The sequence below is a fragment of the Lissotriton helveticus genome, chromosome 9, assembly GCF_964261635.1.
Source record: "Lissotriton helveticus chromosome 9, aLisHel1.1, whole genome shotgun sequence".
Taxonomy (NCBI): Eukaryota; Metazoa; Chordata; class Amphibia; order Caudata; family Salamandridae; genus Lissotriton; species Lissotriton helveticus.
Genome location: NC_136070.1, coordinates 772,474,874 through 772,495,263, shown reverse-complemented (window position 1 = coordinate 772,495,263; position 20,390 = coordinate 772,474,874). Strand labels below are relative to the sequence as shown.

Sequence of the window (20,390 nt, the reverse complement as noted above, 5' to 3'; positions counted from 1 at the left end):
ACATATTTCAGTACTGCACTTTAGTGTGGAAGCCTGACTCATTTTGCAAATACATAAGCAATGACTGTTTTTTAATGCTACCAAAACTTGAGAACAGGATAGGTTTTTAAGCAGTTGTGTGTCTGCAAAGAAATGAAGTACCCAAATGCGTCTCTCACAATGGTTCCCAAATGCACACAGACTCACAGTGTGATTCTAGACAAGCAAGGATGCCCAGACATGGGTCCCGTGCTCACTACGCCACTGGAGTCAAGCTATCCTGGAGAGGACAATTGATCGCAGTCTGGCTTTTCGAATCCTGGCATTCGGCCACTGAGTGTGGGAAGTGTCGGCGAACTTGTTGAGAAATTAAACTACTGACCCCGGGACCCCTGGAGACAGTGGATACTGTGGACTGCGGACCGCGGGACCATACATGGCCTTTCCCTCTTTTTTGGAAAACAGCTGTTGCAAGAAGGACTATTGATGCTGTTTGTGAATCGAGAGGAGGTCTAGCTGAAGTGGATTATTACCTGTGTTTCTGCCCGAGGATTTGCCCACTGCTCGCCGGACCCGCTTCGCGGTTCGAGGACATTGCAACTGCCTGCCCCTGGACTAGCGCTGAAGCGCTGTGCTCGGGAAAGGCGAGGGTTCAACTAGCAACAGGGCTGCGAGCGTTAACACAGGGACTTCGTCTCCCAGGAGTCCCTGTATGACCTATTAACATCACCTGGTCCGCTCTCTCTGCCTGCCTGCCCTGCCCCCTGACCACGAAGGAGTAATACCTGCCGCGTTTGGAGAGACCGAGGGACACTCCTTGATGCTGTTTGTGAATCGAGAGGAGGTCTAGCTGAAGTGGAGTATTGCCTGTGTTTCTGCCCGTACGCTCACAGGGGCCGGGACTGCGAGACCCAGGGATCATCGCGCATCAACAACGCAGCGCACCTGGTGTCTCTTCCCGCCCCCTGCTCCTCCTGCCTACTTACGGCTCGCGGCCCCGCTTCGCGGGAGCCGCTCGCAGCCGTCTGCTTTGGTGAAAGACTCTGGGCGTAACTTCTTTCTCTCACGGAGCCTGCAATTTGGGAGCACCAGTCATCCCTTGGAATCACCGCCGTACGCTCACAGGGGCCGGGACTGCGAGACCCAGGGATCATCGCGCATTAACAACGCAGCGCACCTGGTGTCTCTTCCCGCCCCCTGTCACATCTATATAACTACACCCATCACCGCAACCGCGGGACGCGCGCGGGCGTGCGCTGGGCTAAGCCCGGGCCAAGGGCGGGCCCGTTGTAGCCCGTTAGAGACCGTTAAAGACCGGCTGGGCCCCCCCTCTGAAAAGTTTTTATTGCCCAGGACTAACTCCCAAACTGTATGTACTTTTTTCCTGCACTAAATCAATCAATCAATCAGTGACACTTATAAAGCGCGCTACATACCCGTAGGGTCTCAAGGCGCTGGGGGGGGGGGGGCGCTACTGCTCGAACAGCCAGGTCTTCAGCTTCTTCCTGAAGGAGAGGTGGTCTTGGGTCAGGCGCAGGTCGGTCGGGAGGGAGTTCCAGGTCTTGGCGGCCAGGTAGGAGAAGGACCTTCCTCCCGTAGTCGCTCTTCGGATGCGGGGGACGGCGGCGAGGGCGTGGTTGGCTGATCGGAGGTGGCGTTTGGGAGCGTAGAAGTTGACTCGGCTGTTGAGGTAGCTCGGGCCTTGGTCGTGTAGGGCTTTGTGTGCGTGGGTGAGGAGGCGGAAGGTGATTCTTTTGTTGACGGGGAGCCAGTGAAGGTCTCTCAGATGTCCGGAGATGTGGCTGGTTCGTGGGATGTCGAGGATGAGTCTGGCTGAGGCGTTCTGGATCCGCTGGAGTCTCTTCTGGAGCTTGGCGGTGGTACCGGCGTAGAGGGCGTTGCCGTAGTCCAGTCGGCTGGTGACGAGGGCCTGGGTGACGGTCTTCCTGGTCTCGGTGGGGATCCACCAGAAGATCTTCCGTAGCATGCGTAGGATGTTGAAGCACGACGAGGAGACGGCGTTGACTTGCCTGGTCATGGAGAGGGAGGAGTCCAGGATGAAGCCCAGGTTGCGTGCATGGTCTGTCGGTTTGGGTGCGGTGCCCAGGGCGGGAGGCCACCAGGAGTCGTCCCAGGCGGAGGGTGAGGAGCCCAGGATGAGGACCTCCGTCTTGTCCGAGTTCAGTTTCAGGCGGCTGGTCGTCATCCACTCGGCTACCTCTTTCATCCCTTCGTGCAGGTTGGCTCTGGCGGCGGCGGGGTCGTTGGTCAGGGAGAGGATCAGCTGGGTGTCGTTGGCATAGGAGATTATGCTGAGGTTGTGTTTGCGTACTATGGCCGCGAGGGGGCTCATGTAGACGTTGAAGAGGGTGGGGCTCAGAGATGATCCTTGGGGGACGCCGCAGATGACTTCGGAGGCTTCTGACTTGTACGGTGGTAGGCGGACTCTCTGCGTTCTTCCGTCGAGGAAGGAGATGATCCATTCCAGCGCCTTGTCCTGGATTCCGATGTTGCTGAGGCGCCGTACTAGGGTGCGGTGGCAGACCGTGTCGAATGCCGCGGAGAGGTCAAGGAGGATGAGGGCCGCTGTTTCTCCATTGTACATCAGGGCTCGGATGTCATCGGTGGCGGCGATGAGGGCGGTCTCGGTGCTGTGATTGGCTCGGAAGCCGGACTGTGATGGGTCGAGGGATCCGTTCGTCTCGAGGAAGGCGGCCATCTGCTTGTTGACGGTCTTCTCGATGACTTTGGCTGGAAACGGGAGGAGCGAGATGGGGCGGTAATTCTTGAGGTCGGTGGGGTCCGCTGTTGGTTTCTTGAGTAGAGCGCTGAGTTCGGCGTGTTTCCAGCTCTCAGGGAAGATGGTGGTGTCGAAGGATGTGTTGATGATGTCCCGCAGGTGGGGTGCGATGACAGCGTCGGCTTTGTTGAAGACGTGGTGAGGGCAGGGGTCGGTCGGTGATCCGGAGTGGATGGAGTTCATCGTGCGGATGGTGTCTTCGGTGCTGATCGGGGTCCAGGCGTGGAGGGTGGTGGTGGGGGGTGGTTGCTCGGTCATGGTGTGCGTTGGTTGGTTGTTGAAGCTGTTGTGTATGTCCGCGATCTTGTTGTGGAAGTATGAAGCGAGGGAGTTGCAGAGGTCTTGCGATGGGGTGATGTCGTTGTTTCCTGCGCTGGGGTTGGAAAGCTCTTTCACGATGTTGAAGAGTTCCTTGCAGTTGTGTGCGTTGTTGTCCAATCGGTCCTTGAATGCTGTTTTCTTGGCGGCGCGGATCAGCTGGTGGTGTTTCCGGGTGGCAAGTTTGAGGGAGGTCCTGTTGTCCGGTGTTGGTTCCCTTCTCCAGACTTTCTCGAGGGCTCGGCAGTTCTTCTTGGAGCTCTTGAGTTCGTCGGTGAACCATGGGGCCTTCTTGCTGCTGGGTCTGCTAGGCGGGGTCTTCAGTGGGGCGAGTTCGTCCGCGCAGTTGCTGATCCACTTCGTGAGGTTGTCGGCGGCCTGGCTGGGGTTCGCTGAGCTGGCAGGAGGGTGCTGGCTCAGGGCGGTGGCGAGCTGGTCTGCTGTGATCTTGTTCCAGCTTCTGCGGGCGGCCTGTTGCTGGTGTTGGTGGGTCGTCGTTCTCTTGAAGGTGAAGTGGACGCAGCTGTGGTCCGTCCATTGAAGCTCTGTGGCGTGGCTGAAGTCGATGTCTGTGCTGGAGGAGAAGACTGCGTCGAGTGTGTGTCCGGCGAGGTGGGTGGGGGTGGACACCAGTTGCTTGAGTCCCAGGTTGGCGAGGTTGTCGAGCAGGGTGCTGGTGTTGCTAGGGCTAGTTATAATTCCTACTGTTGGTTTTCATCACATCTTTTGTATATTCTTAAGCCTTCATTATGTCTACAAGAGGTTCCAGAAGCAAAACCGCTGCCAAGGAGGGGCAACTTATAGGTCCTATAGATAGTTTTATCACTAGGGCTAATTCATTTATAGATCAGAGTATCTCTCTCATAGAACGCAGAGTGTCCCAAGACTTAGCTACCGCAAAAAGATCTTCCATGGGCTATCTGGCAGACGCAAAAACACCTGATCAGCCTAGGAACCCTGGACGGAGTGAAGCCTGTAGTCAAAGGCATAGTTTACCAAACGCAGTCGATTTATCGGCTTCACAGCTTTCTGATTTTCAACTAACTCTTGATCTAGAAAAGACCCCAGATTTAGCGATCCAAACCACGCCAGAAGAGATAAGACAGTCAAGAGGGAGAAGTGAGGGTGCAATAAGGAAAAAAAAACTAAAAAGATTATTAAAGCCCCCAATAAGATAGGAGAGAAACGCCCGTGTACCCAGACGACAGGAGATCAGGATGTTCATACGGTGATTATACATCAAACACCACATGATGTCCCAGCCCCTATTAGTTTAGAAATTGTAACTGACCCATCACTAACAAATGAGGCAGATGAAAATTCCACTACCCAACTCTTAACAAGGATTGGGGATCTACTCAAGCTATTGTTAACACCGTTAGAAGCCAGATTATCCCAAATAGAAAAAGCTTTAGCTGAACTGACAACATCTGTAAAAGCTAACCCAAACAAAGGGGTACAGAAGATGGGGGGTGGTAAGCAGTCCTCCTCTAAACCTATTCCCCAAAATAAAAAATCAGTCGCCCTAGGACCATCAGCTAAATCGATCCAAACCATAGCTGCAAAAAGTAGTATAATAGAGAAGCCACCAAATAAAACCCCAAATACCATCCCAAATACAATTCCGGAACATAATAACACTGGTCTAAAAATACCAGCTACACAACCGAACAGAGGGAGGGACAGAGGGCCCTCGGATGGCAGATTTTCTGTTAATTTGCCACCCGAGGCAAGCCCTTTTGTAGTCGTAATGACCGGAGTACCAGAATTGGCGGATCAAAATCCAGAACCAATCTGGTCTCTAAAAAACAAGGGCCAACATTGGCTTAGTATGAATCGCCCACTCCTGCCCTATTATTCAAGCAAGATCCTGATGGTAAGAAGAGCCCCTTGGGTAGGGCATGGCAGGAAATCAATAAAGGGTGATTGCGTCCTTATTACTTTTGAAGATCCCAGAGTGGTTGACCATATCTATTTATGGGAACACCCTAGCCTAACGAGTGGAATAGGAACAAAGCGCCTTTCTTTCTTTTACCCCCAGAGATATCGTGATGGTCCTCATTTTGATGGATCCTGGCATACAGTGGGCCCCCGATATCGGGGTGGAGAAAGGGAAGAGTGGGGAGGACACCATCAGAGGGATTCTTACAGAGAACCACCGTGTTGGGAGGGCTGGAATGGTATTCCAACGATGAATAGATACAGCAGCCTTGAGCTAGTTGATTGACCACCATTGGACAAAGACCCCCCTGGGCCCAAGCCAGTGGAGCCAAAGCCTAACCCCGAACCCCAAATAGCTGACGTTCCTACCCAGGACCACCAAGCCTTAGCCGTTGTTTTTTGGAACATCGCCGGCCTTCGCCCTAAGATCGAAGATGGGAGCGCCATGAACTTCCTGGGAAGACAACAAATTGTCTGTCTCCAGGAGACATGGTCGTCGACGGAACTTCACCTTTTGGGTTTTAGGACATACTTTTCTCCAGCGTTGGTAGGAAGCATGGGCAGGCCCAAGGGAGGATTGACCATCTATATTGCAAATACCATCCAGAAACTAAGAGTAACTATTGTTGAACTGGACGTAAACTTCCAGCTTCTCTCCCTTTCCTTACCCAACAATGAAACTGTCCTGCTCATTAATTTCTATAATAACTTAGAAGAAGGAGAATTCCTGAGGGCAGTATCTAATCTCTATGAGAAACTCTCCCACCTCAGACAAGCTAAAGGAGGTAAAGGCGCTGTATATTTCCTATGGGGGGGACTTTAATTTACATCCCTGCCCACATGATGGAAACAACTGTGGTGTGCTGGTGAATGAACAGGATATTCCCCTCACCCACTTCAGCCATACTAAGTTGGGTACAGCCATGAACGATCTATTATTAGACCTGGACCTTCTAATAGTCAACAACCTGACTCCTAATACTAACCAGCTACAATCAACATATTTGGGAAGAGGACACCAAACAACAGTTGATTATATCCTTCTATCGGATGGTCTGTCAAATAGAGCCAAGCATTTTGAGGTTCTAGAAAACATACTAAGTGACCATTCGCCCCTTAGGATAGAACTTTACTTAATGCACCAACAATCCCTTACTCTAACAATAGCAAAAGCGCTGACCCAGAACAAAATACATATAGCCCAGTTAAATGGGTATACGCTAAAATGGGGGAAGATAAATCCCGGGCAAATTACTGAAGATTTTATTAAATCAGCCTATCCCCACATTATAAAATGTCTAGATCCAATAGTTACGGAGGAGGAAGTACTAAGCAACTTTTCTATAATATTAGCTACTATCAAGGGCCTCCTGACAGCAAAGCCAAAAGCAGAAACATCGACTAAGAAAGGCTGGTTCAATCATAGCTGTACCCTAGCTCATTATAAGTTAAAAGTGGCCCTAAATAAAGACGCTAGAGATTTACAGCTAATTGCTAGACTTAGAAAAGAGTACTTGGCTGCGCGTAAGCAGAGAAAGGCCAAATTAAAACAGGCTTTGTGGGACGAACTACACAAAAGTGCCCTAGAAAAAAATAGCGAGGCGTTTTGGAGGGTAGTCAAGTCCCCATTTTTAGCTGATGATAATCTTCCTAAGATCGAAGTGGCCATCAAAGAAGGAGCTTGGGTATCCCATTTTACAAAAAATGTTCAGAGAGAATCACACATAGTAGAACCAGATGTCACTCATGTAGCGGCCATATACCCTATCTCTATAGAATTCGATATCTCCGAGGTGCTTTTGGCTCTAAAAGTAAGTAAAAATGGCAAAGCACCGGGGCCCGACGGAGTCCCGGTGGACATTTTTAAATATAATGTTGACCTTTGGGCCCCTATACTTACCAGGGTGTGTTTGGCAGCTGCAAAAAAGGGGCTGTTGGATTCTTGGACCAAGTCCATCATGGTCCCAATATTTAAAAAGGGATACCGCCATGACCCTACTTGCTATTGCCCTATCTCACTGCTGGACTCTCTGGGCAAGGTAGTTGGCAGGTTTGTCCTTGAGCGACTCCAGCAGTGGGTAGAGGAAAGGGGTCTCCTGTCAGACCTACAATTTGGCTTCCGGGAAGGGTTTGGCACAGTAGAACAGGCCCTAAATCTATCCTTGATCCTGGGTAAATATATTCACGCAAAACAGGACAGGCTCTACATGGTGTATGTGGACCTGTCCGCTGCTTTTGATTGCGTGTCCCATTCAAAGCTTTGGGCAGTTTTGGCACAAATGGGAGTGGATTCTCCTCTCCTAGATTTTTTAAGGGAGTTATACTCCAAAGCCTCTGCGAGAGTCCGTTTTGGTGTGAAGGGTGAGTTGTCCGCATCTTTCGGAGTGGAGCGTAGAGATAGGCAAGGATGTGTCCTTGCCCCCTTTCTTTTCTCCTTGTATACAAACAGCTTGGAGGTGGAGCTCTTAAGGGGGGCTCAGGACCTCCTGCAAGTACAACAACGCCTAATTCCCGCTCTGCTCTATGCGGATGACGCCGTCATACTGGCGCGCACCCCGCGTGAATTACAGAAGGCTTTGTCTAGGTATGCGGATTATATGGGCAGTCTTGACCTTCACGTAAACATCAAGAAAACCTTTGTAATGGTGGCAGGCAAAGGGAGAAAAAGGTCTAAGGATATATACCTTAATAACCAAAAACTTGAAGAGACGGCCCAGTATCCCTGCCTAGGTATCACAATAGACAAAAAACTCAATTGGAAAGCAGCAGTTGAGGCTAGAAAGCACTGTTTTAAGAGAGCAATAGCTGCCCTGATAACTTTTTCACAAAAACTGGGCAAAAAGTCCCCTGTGGAAATACTAAAAATCTATAATGCTAAATGTCTGACAATAGCACTGTATGGTGCCGGCGTCTGGGGCATGTGGATGCTAGTGCTCTACAGGTGGCAGAAAACTCCATTTTAAGATTCCTCCTCGCAGCACCTAGACGAATCTCCACATATGCATGCCACATAGAACTAGGCATACCACATATTGAGGACCTGGTAAAAATGTAACCACTGCTATTGTGGCGGCGCATTTGGACCTCTGATAAAAATATGTTCACCAAAGGAATTGTGGCAGATTCAATGGCATTAGAACACTCAGCGAAAATCAGATGGCTTCTCTACATCAGAAATTTTCTCACTGACTTAGGCCTACAGGCTTATTACACAACTTCAGCAAAGATCAGTGAGATATCCAAGAAGGATCTGAAGGTAATGGCTCTGAGCCATTTAGATGGACTAAGGCTTGCTAGTGAAATAGGCAAACCCTCGGTCCTCCACGCAACCATGGTTCAGACCACTATCATGATTCAGCCCTACCTAACATTGGATATCACTACTTTTGACCGATTCGTACTAACAAGATTCAGAATAAATCTTTTCCATCGGTTAGTAGCCTTTCCCACGAGGAATACTTGGGAGCCAACCCTAGGCCTTTGTCCTTGCGATGACAAATCAGTGCAGACCACTATGTACACTGTACTGTTCTGCAAGTTTTATCATGCTCATCGCAAATTTTGGCGGCTATCCTTGTTAAAAGCGTGGGGCTTCAGATAGTGCCGCCCAGCTATGTTGTGTCTACAGCTATTAGAGTCTGAATCTACTTGTTACCGCGTTGTTAATTTCCTGAAATGCATTTTTACTCATAGGAAAAACTTGTGAAGAACTTGTCTAAAACACAGAATAATGATGTAAATGAAATATGTAGTGATACATTCTTTTTTTTTTTTTTATCTTTTTTTTTCTTTTTCTTTTTTTAATTTTTATTGATAAGAAACAGATATACAGAAAAACAAACCAAACCTCACAAGGCAGAAACATAATAATACATTATCGTGGGTCCGTGCGGGCAGAGCTCAAAGGCTAGATGAATACAATGCAATCGGATAGGACGGGGACAGGGGCGGACAAGGAAACAAGCGGAATTATTGACCATAGATGACGAGTGAATGCCAATTAGGGGGACGAAGACACATCAATGGTTACATCCTGTGGGGGAGTACATATATTACCACGATAGGCATTCCATTGGGACCATATTCTACCCCATTTCCTAGGCCGTCCCCGGGAAAGGTACACAGTCTTCTCCCGGAACATGCACCAGTCCATGTTTTCTTTCCACTTGGATAAGGTAGGTGGCCTATGTGAACCCCAGAGCTGGGCAATGTCCCTCTTCGCGACCATATTTCCGAGGGTTGCACATATGATCTGTGCTGAGCTGTAGTCATTAGGCTCCCAAACATTCAGCAAACAACGCCTGGCCTCGGGCAGCAGGGACACACCCGTGACACTCTCCATGACATCATGTACTCGGGACCAGAACCGAACCATCTCCGGGCATTCCCACAATATGTGGAGAAAGGAACCAGACATCCCACAGCCACGCTTACATAATCCATCCAAGGAAAAACCCATTCGAACTAGACAAGGCCCAGTTACATATACTCGGTGAAGTATCTTAAGTTGGACGAACCTCAAACGAGCAGGAATGGCGACTTCCTTGGGCGAGGACAAAGCAGATTGCCAGTCCTCATCGTCCAATTCAAATCCGTCCGCACACCACGCAGCCCGGAGGCGGACCAGCAAGTCAGCTCTGTTATTGATGAGTTTCTTATAAATCAATGAGATCGTGCTGTCGGGCACATGACCATCCAAAATGCGGTCCTCCAGAGGGGAAGACTCAGGAATATCAGCACCTGCAGCAAACACAGACAACAGAGCATGACGGATCTGGGCGTACCTAAAGAATTCATTGTCACCAAGCTCATACTCCACTCGCAGCACATCAAAGGACTTGACAGTACCCTTCGACCACAGATCGCCCACTCTGCTGATACCAATCATATCCCATTTATCAAAGCCTTTCGTTTTCCACAGATGGCCCAAGCATTCCGAATGATACAAAGGGGTGGACCGAGTAAACCTGCCACACCAACCCAAAGCCGCATTCGCATCACGCCACACTCTCACTGCAATCTTAGTGGGACCGGTCAGTGTTCCACGGAGACCACCAGAGTACAACGCTCTGCTAAAGGTCCCCCCTGGCAAAATAAATCTATCCATGGAGAATGCCGGGGCAGGGCCTGGTGCGTAGGTCGCATGATTAATCGCACTTAACTGGGAAGCCCAGTAATAACGTCTGATGTCCGGGAGGGCTATACCGCCATCATACCACGGAAGCGTGAGTTTAGAAAGAGCAATGCGGGCACGCCCATCCCAGACCAGTTGTCTCTGTAGGCTCTCCACTTCCCGAAAATAGCACGAGGCAATCGGGTCAAAGGAATTCTGAAGTGCGTACAAAAATCGAGGCAGAGACATCATTTTGAAAAGCGCCGCTCTACCGAGGGGCGACAGCGGCAACCTACGCCAGCGAGCCACATGAAGCGTGAGCCGCTGAAGGTGGGGTAAAAAATTAAGCTCATAACGCCTGGAGGGGTCCAAGGAAACATAAATCCCCAAGTATTTGAAACCGGTCTCCGTCACGTGAATCGGAAATCTACGCGGCAGTGGAGGGAGGTCTCCAGCCAAAACGTAGATGCAGGATTTAGCCCAATTGATAACAAGACCGGAGTTCTTTCCGAAAGAAGTAAGAACATCGAAAAGTACATTAAGGGACTTTTTAGGGGAAGTGAGATATAGGAGGATGTTGTCCGCGTATAGCGAGACTCGATCCTCAAAATCAGGAGACCATCGGATGCCTCGCATAGATGGTTCCCAGCGGAGCCACTCCGCCAAAGGTTCGAGAGCGAGAGCAAAAAGCAAAGGGGACAGTGGACAAGGGTAAAAACGCAAGACACTCTTCGATTAACAACCACCTGGGCCAAGGGACTCTCATAAAGAAGTTTCACCCAGGCTATGAAGCCCGGCCCAAACCCGAATTTCGAGAGGGCGGGCCAAAGGTAGGGCCACTCGATAGTGTCGAAGGCCATGGTAGCGTCAAGAGAAGCCAAAATGGCCGGTTCAGTAAGCGTCTCAGCTCTCGCGAGAACCCCGTGGAGTCTGCGCAGATTCAAAGCAGTGTTGCGATGCGGGATAAAACCGGATTGATCTGGATGGATCAAGTCCCCGATCACAGTTACTAAGCGATTAGCCAATAGTTTAGCCAAAATTTTGGGTTCGGCATTGAGTAAAGAAATGGGTCTGTACGAAGTACAACGATCCCGGGGCTTACCCTCCTTGGGAATGACGACGATAGTAGCGAGTCGTTGGTCCAAGGGGAGGGAGCCAGACTCAAGGGCCTCAAGGAACATGTCCCGTAAATAAGGCGCCATTTTGTCGGGTCGCAGCTTGTACAATTCAATGGGCAAGCCATTGGGGCCCATCGCCTTACCCGAACGGAGGGAACGAATTGCCACCGCGATTTCATCTACTGAAAGCGGAGCATCCATGAGGACTCTGTCAGAGTCAGAGAGGCGAGTCAAAGCAATGTCCCGCAACAGCAGTCGGGAGTCTTCCTCATCCCTATCACAATCGGAGGTGTACACTGTCTCGAAGTGATCCGCAAAACACTGAACGATCCCAGCTGGGTCAGTGACACACTCACCACCAGGCCACTCAATCACGGGGACCACACGATTCACTCTGTCTTTCTTGTCCAACCACGCAAGCAATTTACCCGCTTTATCACCCACATCATACAGTCGTCCCTGCTGCTCCCTATACATCACTTTCGCAGCATCCGTTACAAGAGCCTTGTAGTCAGCTTGTTTCAAAGCAAGGGAGTGCAACTTGGTACTGGAGACGCCCATCTGAAGATCGTCCTCCAAAGCGGCTATCTCAGATTCCAAGCGCACAACCTCCACATTTGCAGCCTTCTTAGCAGCGACAATCAAGGATAAGGACTGACCACGTATAACAGTTTTAAATGCTTCCCATGACGAAACAGCAGAAGAAACAGACCCCACATTGTCGTCAAAATAATGCTCAATAGTTTTCACAAGGTCCGAGCGGGTCTTGGGGTTACGAAAGTACCACGGGTTAATAGGAGCAACTCTACCCTCATCGCCTGCCCCTACCTCATACCGGAGCCATAAGGGGGAGTGATCGGAAATACCCCTAGGGAGCTGACGAATTTCTCTGATGGAGGAGGATTGGACCGCCGGCATTAAGAAATAGTCTAATCTAGAAAGGCTGCCGTGTGCCCCAGAGTGGAAAGTGTACTGCAACTGTGTAGGGTGTAGTAGCCTCCAGGCGTCTACAAGCCGAAGGTCTCTAACAAATCACTCAACCACCTTTGCGCCCTGGGTAGATCCCTGGGAGGATGACGATCAGAGGTGCCAGAAACAACCGAATTCAAAGCCCCACCCAAAATCAGGAGCCCCTCGGGAAGGTCCAAAAGGGCTCTACACCGATCAGCATAGGTTAAAGCCTGCAGACCCGGGGGGACATAGACTGAAAGTATGGACAGTGTCTTCCCCTCCCACCTGCCAGTGAGCACCGCATAGCGCCCCCTGTCGTCAAGTCTCACCTCGTCAACTGCAAAAGGGAGAGAGGACCGAATGAGAATACCAGCCCCCCTGGACCCAGAAGTAAACCCCGCGTGGGCCACCAACCGATAACCGCGCCTATTCATTGCCTGACAAGCGTTGCCTATTAAATGCGTCTCCTGTAGGAGGACAATATCGGGGGAATGACGCCTAAGGAATCACAAAACAATACTTCACTTAATTCTGTCCCCTAATCCATTGACATTCCAGGATAACAGTCTCAACTCGCCACCCCCCCATCCCCGAAAAATAGAAAGAGCAGGACCCACATAGAATCCCACGATCAGTACAAATGAGAAAAACAATACGATGCCTCGTGAGTACACAGAAACACACACACACCCCCCACCACCCCCCAACTTGAACATGTTACTCCCCCCACCCTGCACCTCTGCGTAAAACTAATAAGCCACCCCAACTTGCAGTGTGCCTGTCGCCCCATTACTAAACTAAGCTACGCAAAGAACCTAGGAGGAGGAAGAGTCCCCATTCACCCCCCGCCACCCCCAGGCTGATCTAGGCCTAACAAAAGACCCAAGTACAGACTCAGCTGAAACAGCAGAAAATTTCAGACGCCGGGATCCACAGGTGAAGTCCTCATTCCGCCACACCCCCGTCGGCGCCTCCGGGGTGCCCAGTATGTTCATTTCTTATAGGCAGAGAGTCAAGCCAGTCACTGACATTTTCAGGGCGATCAAAAAAGAATACACGTTCCCGATATTCAATCCGGAACCTGGTAGGGAACAACAAGGAGTACTTGAGACCCAAGTCTCGCAATCGCTTCTTAACTCCCTGAAATCCAAGTCTTTGTTTTTGGACAAGCGGCGAAAAGTCAGGATAAAAAGAAACAGAGGCATTTTCAAAGTTCACTGGGCCCTTGTCCCGTGAGGCCTGTAGGACAGCGTCCCGGTCCCTACAGTGAAACAACCTGGCAATAATGGGCCTCGGGGGGGCACCCGGCTTAGCCTTCCCGCCGGGGACACGATGAGCGCGCTCAACCGCAAAGAACTTGCTGAGTCCAGCGGGAGAAAGATAGTTGGCAATCAAGTCCTCCACCAAGAGGTCAACCCCCAGAATCTCGGGATTCTCCGGGACACCATTAAGGCGCACATTGTTACGACGGGCCTTGTTTTCGTAGTCCTCGAGACGACGAGCCAGTAGGTCATGCGAGGAACGCAGATTGCCGATCTCAGTCTGGGTCTCTGTGACATCCGCAGTAAGACTAGAAGTCTTCAAGCCCAATGACTCGACCCTTTCATTGGTCTTCGACAGATCCGCTCTAATCAGCGTAATGTCAACGGCCACCGTGTCGATCTTGGAGGCTAAGGCCTCGTACTGCTGTCCCATAGAGGCCTGCATGTTGGCTATGGCTCCCATGACGTCCTGCAAGGATGGGTCCGAAGACGCTGAAAAGAGGGTCTTAGGGTTATCCGAAGCACGGCCCGCAGCGCCGGGCGACCCCTTGACCTGCGAGTAGCGATCCATGATGTTAGTCTGATTTTGGCCACCACGGAGAGGTGCTTTAGTCTTGCGCTTCTCAAGAGGCTGTCCGGTGGCCATTTTGGAAAAGGGACCCCGAAGGGGTCCTTGCGACCTGGTGAAAATGGCCGGGCGCGGAGTGTCCAGACAGTCAACAAGACTAGTTCCGATGATTGTAGGCACAAAAGGGCCGGGTTGTAGGCAGTTAGTCGGGCCAGCACCAAACAGCAAGGAGACAACAGGCCAGCCGAAGGTGGTGCAAGGTTTCACCTCTGCCAATCAGAGCCGGGAGCAGAAACCGAAACTGAAAGTCAGGAGGGGTCGACCAGAGGGGACCCCTGCAGCCGTTGTTGATCAACTACACCACGGCCCGCACAGCACCCGAGCCCCCGGTCCGCCTCGGGGTGGGCCTCAAAAAGTAAAGACGATGCAAAAGTGGACCCCAGCGTCCAAATTTGATTTTTCAAAGTGTACGAAGATCAGCAAGGATGTGCGAACAAAAGCCCGTCCTCGAAATCAGGATGTTGTCAGGATATTCGTGAAGGGCGGCCAGGGTCCGGGGAGCTCTGTGCTCACGCGACCATCTTGGATGCCCGCGAAGCTCCTCCCGATTCTGTAGTGATACATTCTTAATCTTTTTTATAGGAAGTCAGTTTTATTGTACAATTGATTTTTTTTTTACTCTGTAACAATATGGATAATGTTGCGTTTATGGATTTCTATTACGAAATACCGAATAAAGAAATATATATAAGCAATGACTGGTTTAAAATTCTACCAATACTTGACAACATGACAGGTTTTAAAGCAGTTATGTGTCTGCAAAGACATGAAGTACCCAAATGCTTCTCTCACAATGATTCCCCAAATGCACACAGACTCGCAGTGTGATTCTAGACAAGCAACACTATCCCTTGGACTTTACTAAAACACATTTACTAGTCTGGAAGGGGTAAGGTGACTGCATGCATTCCACATATTTCAGTAATGTACTTTAGTGTGGAAGCCTGACTCCTTTTGCAAATACATATGCAATGACTGGTTTCTAATGCTACCAAAACTTGAGAATAGGATAGATTTTTAAGCAGTTATGTGTCTGCAAAGACATGAAGTACCCAAATGCGTCTCTCACAATGGTTCCCAAATGCACACAGACTCACAGTGTGATTCTAGACAAGCAACACTATCCCTTGGACTTTACCAAAACATATTTATTAGTCTGGAAGTGGTAAGGTGACTGCACACATTCCACATATTTCAGTACTGCACTTTAGAGTGGAAGCCTGACTCATTTTGCAAATACATAAGCAATGACTGGTTTCTAATTCTAAACATCAGATGAAGGAGTACCCCCAGGAGGCGCCTCAATGCCTCCGTCAAAGATATATAGAGGTGCACACAATGCTTGTAAGGACAAATGTATCCTTTGTTAGAAGACCCCTCACTCACCAACCTAGTTGGCGACATGCTTCATCATCGGGGTCCCACCCGGATAGCCGTGTGCCACCCGGGTGTGCTGCGACACTTGACTACAGTGGAGCGGGTTTGTTTTTTTCGATTTTTTTGTGTGAAAGTGAATATATGTTAGTGATTTAAAAGTTGTCCAGTTACTCACTATCAAGACTTTATTCTGGAGTGACTCGGCAACAATAAAAATTATAAGTTGGACACCGTGCCAAATTAGGTAGACCTATGGTGTCACGGATTATGTTGTGGGATAAAATTGGTCTACATGTTTCAACCACTTATATAAATGTAGGTTTTTTTCGTCAGGACCAGTGATGGTAGCCCAGATGTACCCTGCCCTTGACTACGTGAAAAAACCTCTACAAACTCGCTGTGGTTATAAAATGTTCTTCTCCAGGGTTCCTCGAAAAGAAACCTGTAAAGGAACGAATAGGACAAACACAGTGTACAATACATTTGACATAGAGTGTGTTTGCGGTGCTTCTCATGTTTGACATCCAAAGTGAAGATGAAATACGGTGGATGGTAATGCATGGCTCACAAGTGGTCATGTCAAGGTGCCCGTTGGGATAAAAAGGGCACCATTGGGCTTCAAAATGAGCCCGTGAATGTATATTACAACCCACTCAATGCGGTGTGTCTGTGAACTCATAACCCACTCACTGGGTGAGTGAAATAGAGTGCAGTTCGTAGGGAAGTAAAATCGCTCCCCAATTCACACAAACACATTTTTAGTTAGTTCAATTAAAAGTGGGTGTCAATGCTCATAAGGATCGAGCGTGATTAAAATCGCAAACCGGCACACTGACATACAATCCTGCAAACGGGCAGACAGCCAAGCGCACTATACACACAGTGAGAAATGGTTGACGCTTACTTGAAGCGCTATGATAGCATGCCTCATGGGCGTTGGAGTTGCAAAGACTAGATCCTGCCACGATCTAGGTTGGAAAAGCGGAGGAAAGGATTAGGACTGCATGCGTGATCTACGCTGTGCCTACCCCCTATTGTGAAAAACGCGATGCCTGGCCAAAACTTGCTTGTGGACAATCAAAAGCGGCTGCTTCACCTAAAGTGCAAACCTCCTCGGCACCCCGTGAATGAGAAACGGAGGCTCCAACGAGGCATTAAAAGCCAGCACTTACTGGTGCAGCGGGGGCATGGCTGCGCTTAAAGACGTAGCAACGTGCTTAGGCAGCATGTAGTTACCGGCGTGGTATTCACCGCGTCCTTGTTGCCAGGGTAATGAAGGAAAGGTTGTGCGCTCATGTCTCCCTAACTCTCTCAATAAAGCATTGCCCTATTCCTAGTACAGTTGTTTGGGGAGTGAGGGATGACTGCAGCGCTCGTGAAGGTGAATCAATAAAGCATTGCCCAATTGAGCTGGAACAAACCGTGGTGGTTGAAAGAATAGTATTAAGTCATGAAGAATAGATAGATTAAACATTTGCAGTAAACGGGAATTACTGTAGTGCCAATGCCAGAGCTAGCAGGGGAACTAAGGCGCACCTATGAGCGAATAAGGGTGCATGCTCAAAGGCCATTAATGAATCAGGGGTGCCCGGAGTGTATAAAGTGGGACAAAACAACTGCTTAATCACAAATCAACATCCTTCAGCCAGGCATACAGATTGTGGCATACACTCACATACGTATGATAAAAAGTAATAAACAGGTTCAGGTTAGTTCTTCCACTTTAGGACATTAGAGGGACAGTAACGGTCTATTTTGTAAGAACTGAATTCCACGGGATATTGTCATTTAATCCAGTCTTGTGCGTGGAAAACTTATAAATCCATCGCTGTTCTTTTGCAAACAGGCATTGTTGTAGTCTATCTCCTGATTTGATTTGTTCTATGACAGTCCACCTCATGTCATTTGGAGTATGGTTTTGCTTGAGGAAATGTTCAGTTAGTCTAGTCATTCATTTCTTCCACCTGATGGATCTCCGGTGCTCGTGAAAAAGCAGGTTTACCTGCGAAACGCGTTGAGAGAAAGCCTTCTAAATTAAACACGCTGTGCAAACTCCAAAGTGGCCCGGACTTCTTTCTTGTATGGAAGAGAGTGTTTGACTGAAAATACAGGGACTCGCTATCCCGTCCGGGGCCCGCCATTGAAAGCGGCAGGAATTTAAAGCGACTTTGTTTGGTTTGAATATATATATATATATATATATATATATATATATATATATATATATCCATCAAGAAGGTTGCCCCACATAAAGATGCCTCTACGAAGAGTTGAAAGCCTTTATTTCGAGATTTCCAGCACAGCAGGTAAAAGTCCACTCTGCATAATGAGCCCAACGCGTTTCAAACAATGAATGTTCTTGATCACGGGCGAATGAGCAGAAATCAGCATGCGCGATGAGACACTCCCTGATAAGTGTTGAAAGCCCGCCTTAATGGGCGTATGCTGCAAAGCATTTTGGTTTTCGTAGTGTCTCACCCCTGGTGTAGGTGCCGCCACTCTCTGTACCATAGTTCAGTATTTCCCCAGTGGGTGAGGGTGGAACTAGAGTACTGCTGTACTGTTCATAGCGCCAAATCTGAAAGTGGCCCCTTCATTCTTCAGCGCTCGGTGCTTCCAAACGCCAGATCTACAGGCTAGGCAGCGGGCATCTTTGCGGCTGAGCAAAGCCGCTAAACATCCATCAAAAAGGTTGCCCCACATAAAGATGCCTCCACGAAGAGTTGAAAGCCTTTATTTCGAGATTTCCAGCACAGCAAGTAAAAGTCTACTCTGCATAATGAGCCCAACGCGTTTCAAACAATGAATGTTCTTGATCACGGGCGAATGAGCAGAAAGCACCATGCGCGATGAGACACTCCCTGATAAGTGTTGAAAGCCTAGCCTGCAGATCTGGTGCTTGGAAGCACCGAGCGCTGAAGAGTTTACATAAATATTTTTTTGACCGTCCTTTAAAAATATTTTATTTGTTTCACACCAATCATCAACGTTTGTCTCTTTCTTATATCTTTCCTGTTCAGCACCCAGGGGCAGGCAGACAGGGTCGCAGTCGGCGGGAGGAGCACAACAGCAACAGGAGGACACCGATGTGGGCTCTTCTGCTGGCCCTAGTAAGTCTTCTTGTTTTTAATATTATTAATTCAGTGAATGTTGTTTATTGAGGAAAAAAACAGTTCTAACCAAGGACATTTTATACTGGACAAAAAAAACTAGACAGCCGAATACTTTCATGAAGCAATCCAAGTCCATTGTGCTTATTTCCAGAGCTTTTTGATAGACATATTCTTTTCGCTATCCTTCTGCATCACCTTGGCTACAGCCATCTCGAAATCTTTTTGCGTCACGTGCACTCTCCTCTCTCTCAATGCATACATACCAGCTTCAGTGCAGACACCCTTAACCTCTGCTCCAGAAGCTCCTGGCATGAGTTCTGCAATTTTACGCAAGTTTATACCCCTGGTCAGGTACATTTTTCTTGAATGAATCTTTAAAATATCCAGACGTGCCTCTTCATTTGGAGGTGGGAACTCAATTTTTCGGTCAATTTGCCCTGGCCGTAGCAACGCTGAATCCAAAATATCTATTCTGTTAGTGGCCATGATCACCTTGATATTTTTAGTAGCTTCAAATCCATCGAGCTGGTTAAGCAGCTCAAGCATTGTCCTTTGTACTTCACTGTCCCCACCAGATCCCTCTTCCAGTCGAGATGAGTCTATGGAGTCTATTTCATCCATGAAAATAATTGAAGGTGCATGGTCTCTGGCCATCACACACAGTTCGCACACCATACGAGCCCCTTCGCCAATGAATTTTTGCACGAGTTCTGACCCAGAAACTCTGATAAAGGTGCAGTCTGTGTGATGAGCCACTGCTCGTACAAGAAGGGTTTTTCCTGTTCCGGGGGGTCCATACAATAAAACACCCTTTGGTTGAGCAATTCCCAATGCTTCAAACAGTTCAGGGTGCTTGACAGGAAGTTCAATTACTTCCTTGATTTCTTTTATTTGCTTGTCTAGACCACCAATCATTTCATAAGTTGAGTCTGAAACCTTTTCAACCATCATCAAGGACACCAGAGGATCCACTTTATTTGGAAGAATTTTGTGAAGTTGTAACTGTCATTCCTCAGGGCAACGCAGCAGTTTGGGGTTACATCATTGATGTCAATGTTTTTGTCAACATCCACCACAAACTTTCCCTCAGGGTGAACCTTCACCAGAACTTTCTTCTTGTCCATGGCTTGCACCACTTCACCAACATAGGATCCCTGTTCCTGAAGAAGTTGAAGCTCCTCTCGCAACGGGCGCACTTTGGCATTAAGTTCATTTCGTTGCGCTTGTAACCTGCGAAGATTTTGACTCTTATCATTGACAACCAGCTGGAGATCTTCAATTTTAGATAGATAATGTTGGCGGAGGCCAGTTCCACCTTTTGTTTCATCCATATCCATCTGCTCTGGCCCCTCCATCGTCATCTTATACTCCCCGGGAGGAGCCATCTTGAACACAGAACAGCTGATTATTAATTCTTATTCCAGAACTTTTACTGCAGCATATTTTTTCCAAACTATTGTTTCCGTTTCCTATGCTATTTTTTACCAACAATTATCCTTCGATCTGGACTATCTGTTTCGAAATTCTTGTTATCCCTGCCTCTAACTGCCTCTGCTATGATCACTCTCTGTACTACTACTGTTAGTCTGTCTGGTGTAGCTAAGCTTGCCCAGTTGGTCATCCTTTATTTAAAAGGTTTTAAATAAAACTTAGATTTACCAGTAGCTCTAGCCATTGAGTCCAGTCCTTTGGGTTGTCCTTTTGTACTACTTCTAGTCTTATTGATCTTGAGTCTTTGTTAATCTTGAGGCTTTTCGACAATTCCCACCAACAAATGCCCAACTAGATGT

The 20,390-nt window shown here is 48.7% G+C and overlaps 1 pseudogene; it reads right to left on the bottom strand.

Annotated features, from left to right (window-relative positions):
• Positions 1 to 18,626: 18,626 nt before the first annotated feature.
• Positions 18,627 to 20,001, bottom strand: LOC144781854 (26S proteasome regulatory subunit 8-like; annotated as a pseudogene).
• Positions 20,002 to 20,390: the final 389 nt, after the last annotated feature.